Here is a 10,189-nt window from a genome sequence, read left to right as displayed (position 1 = left end):
TAACATCAGGTTGTTGGGAGGATTAAACGAATTTATAAATGTAAATAGAGAAGTACTTTGCACATAATCAGCGCTATGTTAATTTTTGCTATAATTATAATTTCTATTATTTCCATGTTAGTGACTGTGGTGCACTGACTCTAAGATGTTCTCCAATGATGCCCACTTCCTGGTGTTCATACCCTTGTGTGACCATTTCCCTTCGAATGTGGATGAGATTTGTGAGTTGCCCCTAACCGGTAGAATACAGGCAAGGTGCTGGGAGGTCACTGGCATGATCAGGTTAAACAAAACTGAGTCCTCTGTCTCAGACTCTCTCTGTTGCCTTCTCAGCTTGCACACTTTGATGAAGCGAGTTTCCGCACTGAAGAGGCCCACGTGGCAAGACATGGAGGGCAACTCCCTCCAACAACCAATTGGGCACTGAAGTCCCCGTCCAACAACCCTTAAGAGATTGAATTCTGCCAATAATCCCATGAGCTTGGATGTGAATTCTCCCCTGGCTGAGACCTCATCTCCGGCCTTCATCTCAATTGCAGCCCAGGAGAGACCCTGAAGCATAGGACCAACTGAAGCCGTGCCCAGACACCTGAGTCACAAAAACTGTGGTTTCATTAATGTGTGTTTGCAGTGGTTTGAATGTTCCCCCAAAAGTTCACGTGTTAGAACTTAATCCCCAATGCAACAGTGCTGGAAGATGGAGTCTAATAAGGTGACTGGTCACGAGGGCAGAGCCATTACAAATGGATTAATGCCATTATTCCAGGTGCAGGTTCTCTGTCACAAGAGTGGGTTGTTTTAAATGAGTCCAGCCCCTGGTGTGTTTGTCTTATGTGCTCACTTCCACCTTCCGCCATGGGATGACCCCTGCCAGATGCTGGCATCTCGCTCTGAGACTTCCCAGCCTCCAAAACTGTGAGAAATAGATTTCTTTTCTTTACAAATCACCCAGTCTGTGGTATTCTGTTTGTAACAGTAGAAAATGGACTAAGACGGTGTTGTTTTAAGATGCTAAGTTTTGTGCTACTTTGTTTTGCAGCACTGGATAGCTAATATACCTAGACAGTGCTCAACAAAAAGTGATGGCTCAAATAAATACTAATGTTTTTCTCCACCCTCAATCATGCTTATTTTTCAATGTGATTTTGCCTGCAGACAATCTTTAAAGCTTTGTTCGTCATAATTCACACATGGGATTGACCCAAACTTGGCTCATGTCTCCTTTGGTAACCATTATTCTCTTGCTTTGGTTCAGTTTCTTCAACAATACTAACCACTCTGTGTGAAGTACCTACGTGTGGCAGGCATAGACTGTGTGCTAAGCACCTTACCCAGATTATCATGTCTAATCTTTACCAAAACTCTGAAAGGTGAGTATTATTACCTCATCTCAAAGGTCAGGACACTGCTGGTGTTGGAACCTTTTTTCTAGGGCCACAGCTAGATCCTCTAAATTCTCAAAACACAACAGAAAGACACTTCTAATTATGCTCAGAGCTGTTCCTAAAATAAATACTATCTTTAAGCAAATAGTATATAAAGACCTCCAAGACGTTATTTCTCTTCTTTCTTCATTTCTTTCACCTAGAAGAGTTCAAAGCATCAAAGACCACTCAGTCTTTCTTTCTCTCTCTATTGATACTGCAATTCAAGCCATACTCATGCTGATCGGTGGTGATGCCAAGTTGGTGTGCTATGCCAGGAAACATCTTCTTACACAGCTATATCTGGAAAAAAAATTAGATGGCAATTTCAATAGCTCAGAGTCAGGCCAAATGCTATTATTACAACATGCAAACATGCCTCCAAAACATTTTGCCTAAGTTAAAGGCTTAGGCAGAATCACAGCTCAGATTTATGCCCACAAATATCAGATTCGGAATTATGGTTCTCATGACAGTCATAACTTACCCTCAAGCACACAGGTAGTTATTTTTAGTTGTTAGGTTGTAGTAGGAATGTTGCAGCCTCAAATATACGTGTGAGATGTTCGTATTAAAGCTAATACAAGACTGGTTAATTTAGATTTCCTTTATTCTAAGGTTGTTTACATTTATACATAAACTGATTCACTTGAGTGTGATTTTTGCACTTAAAGAAATGTGCATTTACAAATGAATGGGTAATAATTACTTGCAAATTTAAATTAAAGTACTTAAGAGTAAAATAGGCAGTGTTTGAGCTCAGCACTCAATGACAGGTAGTGGGAATAAGATAACCTCAGAGCACATTCAAATATTTAAGTTAAGGGGACCCAGGAGGAAGGAGAGCTGCTTGTTTATAAGGTAGGAGAGAAACCTCAAGGTTAAAATAAACCATGCAGGCTAGTAAATGTATTTCTTCTCATTGCATTTTATGTCCTCATGATCCTATACAAACATGTAAGTAATTCTTGTAAATGCATTCGTGTATTTAGAGTCATTCTCTAAAAACATGGTATGAAGCAGATATGAATATACAATTTTGAAAATTAGCGTGCAATTATGTGCCTGCATCTGAAAATGAATCCTGAAGAAGAAAGGAGAAACAGGATATGAGACTAAAGGAAGCAGTATATATTTAGCTTCCCTCATCTCTTTGGATCCCTTAGGTACCGGTGGCTACTTTGGGAAAATCGTGAATGGTTTGGCCTCAGTAGATGATTAAATTATGTGAGTCAGTCTCAGACAACATTGTAGAATTGTACCTGATAAACAGCACTTTTTTAAAACTCTTGCAGAAATATAAATTCTCAAACAAGGTTTATGTATCTAAATTATTCCTTGACTGTAAATACCACATATTTATATGTGCATAGACATTAAACCAGACTTTCACATTCTCACACACACACCCCACGTGTTTTTTTTTTCCCTTCATTCAAAATTTGAACTATGTGAAAACACTGAGCTGCAGAAGGCAACAAGGGTGTAACATGACTAAGAGTGAAAGAAAGACGTAGACTAATTTTAAATGCGTAGAAAGCATGCAGAGGGATATTTTATAACCTAAATCTAACATGCTATTTGGTTTTCCTCTCAGCTTTGACTACCCAATCATTATATTCACAGATTTAAGAATATATAGCATCGGTGAAAATTTTAAAACATAATTGGCAAATTAAAAACTCAATTGATAGCAGAATGGGCGTAGCTGAGGACGTAATTAGTGAATCAGGAAACAAAACAAAAATTGTTAGAAAATTACCCAGAACTGATGTCTCTACAAATTTAAAGCAGGAATTGAAAAATATCCACGAAGGAATTTCAGAACATTAAAGATAAAATTTAAAAATCCAAAGAGTTTTTAAAAACAGAAAGCTGAGAAACCTATAAAATGAAAGTTATCAGAAAAATCAATAATAAATTGAAAAGTTTACAATTATAATGTGAGAACATGATACATCTCTCATAGAAATAGACTGACCAAGTAGGCCAAAAAACGGTAATAAATTTGTTCTAATTTATATTAGTTATCTCTCTCTCTTTCTGTCTCTCCTCTTCCTCCTCCTTTTCTTCCTCCTCTTTCCTCCTCCTCTTCCTCCTCCTCCACTCTTTCTCTCAATATAAAGAAAAGCTAATATTTTGGAAAGGACAATAAAATAAACTTTTGACACAAAAATCAGAGAAAAGACAAGATATAGACAAGATTGTTTTAATCATAAGAAAACATAAAGAAGAATAATTTTGCTTCAATAAACCTAAAAATCTAGACCCTACATATTATGACCAAAAGCTGGTAAAAACCTTAATATATAAATAACCATAAAATAATTTTTAAAGATACAACTAAAAATATATCAGGACTAGGATGTTTTAAGGTTAAGACCACCAAAAAAATAAATAAATAAAAAATAACAGATCATTTCTGTGCCACATAAACCAATCCTGAACATAGAAAAATATGAAAACTGTGGCAGCTAATTTTGATACCAAAACTGAAAACACAATATAAAAAGATAGGTCTAAATCACTTGTAAATATAGATTAAAAATAATAAATGATATTAGCATATAAAGTCCATCACTCCATGCCTAAGTGGGGTTTATACAAGGCATGCAAGGATGACTCAGTGGACTAAAGGAGAGTTTGACAAATATAATCATTGGGCCGGGCGCGGTGGCTCACGTCTATAGTCCTAGCACTCTGGGAGCCCAAGGCTGGTGGATCATTTGAGCTCAGGAGTTTGAGACCAGCCTGAGCAAGAGCGAGACCCCATCTCCACTAAAAATAGAAAGAAATCATATGGACAGCTAAAAATATATATAGAAAAAATTAGCCAGGCATGGTGAGGCATGCCTGTAGTCCCAGCTACTCGGAAGGCTGAGGCAGGAGGATCGCTTAAGCCCAGGGGTTTGAGGTTGCTGTGAGCTAGGCTGACGCCACGGCACTCACTCTAGCCCGGGAAACAAAGTGAGACTCTGTCTCAAAAAAAGAAATAATAATAATCATTGAACTTAGAGCCCAAAGACCTGTGTTCTCATCCTAAATTATGCAGATCACTGACCTGTTTGAACTTTGGTCGTATTTATCTTTAAAATCTCTTCCATTTTTAAAAACAAGTTATAAAATATAAGATTTCAGGGAATGAAGAAAACTTTTTTTTGATAATGCTCCCATGCAGGATCATTAAGTTAAATGTCTTAAACATACACTTATATAAAGACAAAAGTGCCTCCTGAGTCATGCTGGTGAGGCCACGCCTAACAATGCAATAAAACATCAACGTCTCTGATGTAGAGAACAAGGATCAAACAGTACTCGCGTTGTGCTGATTACTGAAAAGCAGTTAGAGAAGGTAAGTAACCAGGGTGAACCTATAAGTTAGCAAGAGCTACTCAAGCACATTTAACTCTCAGGACAGAATCTACAAAATATCCAGATAAATCTGAAAACCATCGCGTCAAACAATTTAGGTCAAGCACTATATTTTCTAGGCACAGAGAGAAATATCTTTTCTCTGTCACTTTCTAATACTTCCAAATTATTCCTCTATAACTGAGTTCTGTGAGACATTAATTAGTAATGACGTGTTATTATGAGACTTTACAACTCATGATGACATCATGGGACATCCACAGCTGGGATATTATGCAATCGATAAAAATAAAGTTTATAAAGGATAAAAATATATATTTAGAGGGACTGCCTCTAAAATAATGTTAATTTTTATGAAGTAGGATATAGAATTGTGAATACAGTGTAATACTACTGTGTTAAAAATAAACACATATATTGCATATATACATGAAATGTATACTGTATATAAGCTTTAGGTCTTCAAGGACTGGAGGCATCTGGATTCACTCTTTCCTTCCAATATAATGCCATCTTCAATTTTTCTAAACTTTCCAGCCTTTCCTTGATCATCCCCTTATGGATGATCATTCCTCTTCTGGAATCAGCTTTTTCAGGCGGGCATCCCAATCCCATCATTCCTGAGCATACCACCCGCATAAGGCTATTGGTGTGAAGGCCTTTACTAAAAGTTGAGGCTTACAGAGAGGAATTCCTATAGCACAAATGGGAAACCACCTAAAGCTAGCTAGAATACGGGGATATTTCCTGATTGTGTGTTAAATCTATTGTAAAGTTATAAAAATCAAAGCATTGTGGTACTGCATCCAGAATAAATGGATGGAATAAATACCATATCCAAAAATTAAATCTAACGTGTATGTATATAAGAATTTAGAATTTGATAAAAGAAAGTCTCCCAAAATAGTAGGGAAAGAACAGAATCTTCAATAGTCAGCAAGAAAACTGGCAAAATATCTTTTAAATATTAAGTTAGATTCCTCATCTCATGTTATATTACAAAATAAAGATATATTAAAGATTTATTTATATAAAATGAAAACATTCAAATTAGGCATTAATAAATGTGAACATTGATAAGCTCTTGCAGTTGTGGAAGGAATTTCTGAAGTGTAAGAGAAAAATTAGAAGTCTTAGAAAGGAACTAGCAAGTATACTTCCAAAAAGCAGTCCAAAGGAAATATTAGTAACTAGATAAGAAGACAGAGGTATACTTAAAATGATGCTTGTGGGACTGTTGTTTATACAACCTAAATATTTGAACTAATTTAAACTTATCTAAAGAATTTGTGAAGTTAGTTATCTTGCTACTCAATAGTTACCAGAATTTATTGATTAAATAAATTATACTTCCTTGTAATAGGATACTGTTTTGCAATTGAAAATAATATATGTTTATATTTATTGATATGAAAATATGTCCAAAAATATTAATAAGTGGGGTGGAGCAAGCAGTTACAAAACAATATGTAATTTTTTAAAAAATATTCAGCTGTAAAAGTAAAATCACATCTCTTCCCTCACCACCAAGCTTGTTCTAGCTCCCTAATCCCTGCAGAGTAGCCAGGCTTTTTAGCATGACATTCAAAGCTTGCTACATCCAACACTGCTTTTCCTCACTCAAGAGAATGTGCTTCAGTCACACAAATCTATTATCCTGTCCCAAAAGAACTGTGAGCTGTCACATTTTTATAGTGTTGGTGCTGTTCTCTCCACCTGGAAGGAGAAACCGTCCACATTTACTTCTTAAGAAAATCCTCCGTGAGCTCCAAGCCTTCGGTCCAATGTCACCTTTTGCTTGAAGCCATTACTAAGTCCATCCCCTCCCACATTCCTTCCTCCCCCACATTCTCACAGTGCAATATTTATATCTCTTCTGTACATCAACTTTTTTTTTTTTTTGAGACAGGGTCTTGCTCTGTTGCCCCGGCTAGAGTGCCATGGCATCATCATAGCTCATTACAACCTCAAATTCCTAGGATATAGTCATCCTCCTGCCTCAGCCTTCTGAGTAGCTGGGACTACAGGTGAGAGCCACAACACCTGGCTAATTTTTCTATTTTTTTGTAGAGACAAGGGCTCGCTCTTGGCTCAGGCTGGTCTCAAACTCCTGACCTCAAGCAATCCTCCTGCCTTGGCCTCCCAGCGTGCTAGGGTTACAGGCATGAGCCACTGCGCCCAGCCTCCATCAGCATTTTTGACAAAAAATTTCTCACACACAGTACTGAGCTTATGTTTATAGTAGATGCCCCAATAAGTGTTTGCTTAAATGCAGTACTTTAAAAATTTTAATTATCTTTTTAAAATTTCAAAGGGAAAAAAATAGATAAATCTATAGTTTTCTGGCATTTTTATTGTTTTTACTAATTAAAGAAGAATGAATAGAATTAAAAAATAGCCAAAGTGCCTCATAATTCCATCCCCCAAGACAACCTCTAGTAAGAACTCATTATCTATACCCTTTCACAATCTGTCATATGTATATATAAAAGACTTTTCCACAAAAATGGCATCGTATCATCAAAATTCTCATGAGATTAAGCAAGGTTTCTCTCCCTAACCCTCTGATTAGAAAAATGCCGAGCGTCAATTTTCTTCAGAATTCTTCCTGCGTCTTTCCCAGATTAGACCAGGCATTTATTTGCTTTTCATTTTGCTCAACTCCACCCATAAAGCCCCGATTTGTCAGGTGCTTTCATAATAAGGAGGCAATAATTCACGGTGACTGGGCTGGTCCGCCCAGACCTGTCTGTCTGTCTGACTCACACCTTTCCCCAGCCGCGGTCGGGCTGACTTCGGGCCTTGTCGTTGCCAGGCCTGTGGTCCTAGTTACATGTTCCCGAGGCACACAAAGAAATCGCACAGCAGCTGCCATCAACTAGTTTTTGACCTTGAACAGATCACTTACCTGTCCGGGACTGTTCCTTCCTGCAATCATTTATCAAGCCACTTTGGAGCATCTTTTGCACACCTGGTACTGACTCAGTGTTGGACGTACTACGATTCACACAACCCGGCCTTCCAGGACTGACAGGGAAAAGCAGAGAGGCCGGTAACCACAGACGTGTAAAAGCCAGTGGAAACAGAGAGAAGAGCCTTGGGAGAGCAGCACCACGGGACCGCCAAGTCCCTTTCATTTTATTTATTTATTTATTTTTTGAGACAGAGTCTCGCTGTGTTGCCCGGGCTAGAGTGCTGTGGCGTCCGCCTAGCTCACAGCAACCTCAAACTCCTGGGCTCAAGCGATCCTCCTGCCTCAGCCTCCCAAGTAGCTGGGGCTACAGGCATGTGCCACCATGCCCGGCTAATTTTTTCTACATATTTTTAGTTGTCCAGCTAATTTCTTTCTATTTTTTTAGTAGAGATGGGGTCTCGCTCTTGCTCAGGCTGGTCTCGAACTTCTGACCTCGAGCGATCCTCCTGCCTCAGCCTCCCAGAGTGCTGGGATTACAGGCGTGCGCCACCGCGCCCGGCCCCCAAATCCCTTTTAAACTCTAAAAATACACTTACTGCTCCATGGAAAGAAAGCAGCTACTTTTTTCATGATCCTGTACAGGTTTCCTCCTCAAAACACTGAAAAATGGGGATAGAACTTAGAACTACGTATTGTGGGTTGCCTCATATCTTCCCCAAAATACGCCTCCCAAGATGGTCTGAAGTTGCCACCCACAGCCAGGCAGCAGAGGCAGGGACACCACTGTCAGGACCTGGCACGGGGGAGGGGCTCAGTGACCACCCGGTGAATGGACTCATTAATGCCCAACAGGAGCAGAAGGAACTTTCTATCACGTTTTCTGTCGGTGTGGACTTGGCAAAGGCTAAGATAAGGCAGAGAAGATGTGACTCTGGGGACAAGAGCGGAGCATGAAAGGCACTCCCTGGGACGTGAACCTGCGTGGTTGCTCATCCTGCTGTTTCCAAAGCTGATTTTCCAAAAAGACGAAAGTAATAATAATGACCACAACTCTGCAAGCTTGGAAACAGTGTCCAGACCTCACAGAGTTACAGAAGAATGCTCTGGCTTGTAACAGAGTATTCAATAAGACACTTTCCAAACACGGAATATGCCTTTACTGTCACAATTCAATATAGACATTCAAATTTTGGCAACTCATCTGCAAACGTCTGTAAGTTTCAGATGTGTGAAGGAAGGAGACGGCAGACTTCTCTGGGGTGTGCCCCACGTGGTCTGGTCCGTTCAGTGACATCCCGGGCTCCCAGGTGTGGCAGCTGAGGACGAAAGCGTTCCGGCAGGGCCCAGTGCAAGGCAGCTGTCTGCGGAGCAGATTCGAGGCACAGCTGCTGGGCTCGGAGAGCAGCAGACAGGATGCTGCCGCCCGCCGCGGAAACCAGCTGGGAGATCTGCTATTCCTGCAAATTGGTCTATATTAAATACACAATTCAGGGACTAAAATTAAAACGAAAACGAAGCCACAATTTCTGGAACAGTCTTCAAACATTCCAGTCATAGCAGCACTTCTTTAATACAGCCAGCTATCTTCTGAGGCTAAAAAGGAATTTCCTCTAAGCAGAAGAGTCTGAAGTGAGTTCTTCAAAGATCCTCGAGGGGAACTCATCCGATTGCGGGAAAGGAAGGTTCAAGATGCCTCAGAGACTCCACGTATGGAAAAATACTTCACACTGTTGAGGTGAGAGGAGGTTATCTTAGATGATACACAAGAATGCAGTATCTTGTTAGAAGTCCTGCTCAAAACGAAAAGAGCAAGAGTACTATTAAAGATATAACTTTGTAAAAGAAGGACCCAGGAATATGTGTGTGCATGTCTGTGTGTATAATACATTACATATGGTGCAATGTGCATATACATCACATACAATATGATGTTCAAAATATTTAAAAATTGCTGTAACAACATAGGGTGAGCAACTGCTTTAGTTTGTCTGGAACTAAGGGGTTTCCTGGGACATGGGGATTTCAGTGTTAAAATTGGGACTGTTCTGGGCAAAGCGGGACAGTTGATCACCCTATGCAATAACTGGACGGAACAGATGCCAGCTATGCACGACTGATGTGGCCTTAATGACACCAGACCTGCTCTCTCACCCTTGGTACCTGTGTTTGTGCCAGATAAACTCCAGGAATCACCCACTCCCATGTCCAGTCCCCTCGGTTGCTCCTGCTTTCTCCTGCCTCTGTGCTTTTGCACATTCTATTCCTTCCACCTAGAAAATCCTTTCCTGGCCTGGCCAACACCCGTCACTTCCTGCGAGAAGACTTCTTGACCCTTCAAAATCTGAAACGCACCTCTCTGAACATCAACCCTAGGACTCTGTATTTACTTCTGTATTCAGAATTTTGAAGGAAATTGTGAAAGGGAAAGACAACTCCAATGAAGTGAGACTACAAATTTCGATTTACTTATGAATGAGAT

The 10,189-nt window shown here is 39.7% G+C and overlaps 1 long non-coding RNA gene across 9 annotated transcripts in view; it reads right to left on the bottom strand.

The window, feature by feature from the left end:
• Positions 1 to 990: 990 nt before the first annotated feature.
• LOC123638692 overlaps positions 991 to 10,189 on the bottom strand; it is a 42,375-nt gene continuing 33,176 nt past the window's right edge. For 6 of the 9 annotated variants that reach the window (XR_006735446.1, XR_006735448.1, XR_006735442.1 and 3 more), the window contains one exon: positions 8,851 to 9,437. This is a non-coding gene — a long non-coding RNA (uncharacterized LOC123638692). Of the gene's footprint in view, positions 1,728 to 7,026; positions 7,824 to 8,306; positions 9,501 to 10,189 lie in introns of those variants that run through there. The other 3 variants (XR_006735444.1, XR_006735443.1, XR_006735441.1) reach the window with 3 other exon arrangements.

Source organism: Lemur catta, chromosome 5 (genome assembly GCF_020740605.2).
Source record: "Lemur catta isolate mLemCat1 chromosome 5, mLemCat1.pri, whole genome shotgun sequence".
Classification (NCBI taxonomy): Eukaryota; Metazoa; Chordata; class Mammalia; order Primates; family Lemuridae; genus Lemur; species Lemur catta.
The sequence above is the reverse complement of the archived record's forward strand: the minus strand, read 5'-3'. Positions and strand labels throughout refer to the sequence as shown.